Here is a 2782-nt window from a genome sequence, read left to right on the forward strand (position 1 = left end):
GGTCTGGCCAGGATCGCCAAAGGGGTGGGGGATTAGAACAGCCACACTTTCACTAAGCAATCTAATCACAGAATGTCCTGTGACTCGTATAATATTTTCATCTGACTCTGTTGCATCTAGCTTTGTCTTAGGAAATCAACCAATCCAAAGCCTCACCTGGTCTCTCATATCTCAACCTAAAAGCTTCCCAGCCCAAACCATGGGCAAAAATATCATGCACTCAGTTTCTTTAAGGAGATGATATTTTGGAATTTCCCATGTAGTGTTCTCTCTTCCGAAATAAATCAATAAAACTGTTTGCTTATATCATACATGTTTCTTTATTTGAAAAAAACTTACCCTGCTTTGTCTTTGTATAGTGCTTATAATACGTGAAATATTTTTGATTTGTTAGTTTCCTACTTACTATCTCTCTCCCCCTACTAGAATATAATTTCATGAGGGCAAGATCTTTAAATATCTTATTCACTTCTGTACTTCCAGCATAGTACAGTTTTAGACCTATTTAAGTGTGAGTGCATAAATGAGATTCTTATCTGGGACACCCTCCCTAGAATATATGCTCCATGAAACTAAGGATCATGTGGTTCAAACTGCCTGTGTGTAGTGTGTAGTAAGTGTGCAATAAATATTAAATTAATAAATTAAGGCTTAAAATTAAAAACTTGTGTTCTCTTTCTGAAAATAGTTTCTTTGTACAGGGATTTATGTAGAGTTGTTTGTTTGCTAGTTTGTTTTTACTTTGCTTAGCTAGCAAGGTTTTATATAAATTATAAAATCTAATAAAATAAATGAAACTTCTTTCACTGAGTGGGTAACTATCTAGAGTCAGAAGTATTATAACATAGGAAACTGTTAGAAATACAAAGCATACAGAAAAGAGGTGGAATTGATCACAGAGCAAGTGAAGTGTGTATGTTGAATAAATGACCTGAATATAGTATGAAAAGGAGGAGTGTCACCTGAGAGGTTCAACTCTTATGATGTTATCTGAATTCACCCGGGGAATATAGGGTATCTAGAGGAGATGGAGAGTAGAGGAATCTGACTGACAAAATGGATACTGGAAGCACTGGGTAGAGAATCAAAATATTTATTTGATGTTGGATAGAATAAAAAATAATGTTAAAAATAAGAAAACAGGCCCCAAATGATGTTGCTTATGCTAAGCCCCATGTCATCAAACCAACTTAATTACAGTTTCCGCTCTCCCAGAAATGAAATCTTAAACTGGTCAATCAAGAATTGCCTGATCGGGGAGGCAGGAACCCGAAGGCCAGCAGGGGCTGGGTGGGGACCATGGCTGGGATCACCACCATCGAGGCGGTGAAGCGCAAGATCCAGGTTCTGCAGCAGCAGGCCGATGATGCAGAGGAGAGGGCTGAGCGCCTCCAGAGGGAAGTGGAGGGAGAAAGGCGGGCCCGGGAACAGGCTGAGGCTGAGGTGGCCTTCCTGAACCGTAGGATCCAGCTGGTTGAAGAGGAGCTGGACCGCGCTCAAGAGCGCCTGGCCACTGCCCTGCAAAAGCTGGAGGAAGCTGAGAAAGCTGCTGATGAGAGTGAGAGAGGTATGAAGGTTATTGAAAACCGAGCCTTAAAAGATGAAGAAAAAATGGAACTCCAGGAAATCCAACTCAAAGAAGCTAAGCACATTGCAGAAGAGGCAGATAGGAAGTATGAAGAGGTGGCTCGTAAATTGATGATTATTGAGGGAGACTTGGAACGCACAGAAGAGCGAGCTGAGCTGGCAGAGTCCCGTTGCCGAGAGATGGATGAGCAGATCAGACTGATGGACCAGAACCTGAAGTGTCTGAGTGCTGCTGAAGAAAAGTACTCTCAAAAAGAAGACAAATATGAGGAAGAGATAGATTCTTACTGATAAACTCAAGGAGGCAGAGACCCGTGCTGAGTTTGCTGAGAGATCGGTAGCCAAGCTGGAAAAGACAATTGATGATTTGGAAGATAAACTGAAATGCACCAAAGAGGAGCACCTCTGTACACAAAGGATGCTGGACCAGACTCTGCTTGACCTGAATGAGATGTAGAGCACCCCAGTCCCATCCTGCCGCTGCTCCTCCCTCTGACCCCGACTCCGCTGAGGCCAGCCTGCCCGAAGCTGACCTTTAAACTGACGGCTGATCTTTAACTGGAAGGCTACTTTCTCCTTTCGCCACCTCTCCCACCCCCACTCCTGTGTCCTTTTCGCCAAACTGTCTCTGCCTCTCCCCAGAGATTCCATTTGGGCTAGAGGCTGAGCACCTTTGGGAACAACGTTTAAGGGAATGTGAGCACAATGCCAAGTGTCTTGAAAAGCATGTTGTGATGGACACATTTTGTAATTACCTTTTCTGTTGTTGTTGATGTAGCAGCCATTTGTAAAACATTCCAGATAATTCCATAGTTTTGAAGCAGCAGTCTAATCCCTTTCTCACTTTTGGAAGGTAACTTTTCAGCTTAATGCATATTGCCCTCTCCGTAGAGGAGGGGAAAAGGTATGGGCATGCCTTGCTGAGAGCCAAACAGCCCAGAGAAGGACTCCATTTTGGGAAGCCGCTCTGTAAAAAGTACCCGCCAAACCAGATAGGTGATTCCAGAAGGAGTTAGCCAAAAAAAAAAAAAAAAAAAAAAAAGCTCTGTTCAGGTTTTCAGCTTTACGGTATCTTTGGGCAACTTTTTTTCCATCAGAAGTGACCAGATGAAATCAAGATGGTGAGACCTCTGAGACCAAATCCTTGTCCCAGCTCTACCCTATTCCCAACCACTCACAGAATGGATCATGTGCC

At 43.0% G+C, this 2782-nt stretch overlaps 1 pseudogene; it reads left to right on the plus strand.

Annotated features, from left to right (window-relative positions):
- The first annotated feature begins 1284 nt into the window (after positions 1-1284).
- On the plus strand, positions 1285-2131 carry LOC132357499 (tropomyosin alpha-3 chain-like; annotated as a pseudogene).
- The last annotated feature ends 651 nt before the right edge of the window (positions 2132-2782 follow it).

Source organism: Balaenoptera ricei, chromosome X (genome assembly GCF_028023285.1).
Source record: "Balaenoptera ricei isolate mBalRic1 chromosome X, mBalRic1.hap2, whole genome shotgun sequence".
NCBI classification, from domain to species: domain Eukaryota; kingdom Metazoa; phylum Chordata; class Mammalia; order Artiodactyla; family Balaenopteridae; genus Balaenoptera; species Balaenoptera ricei.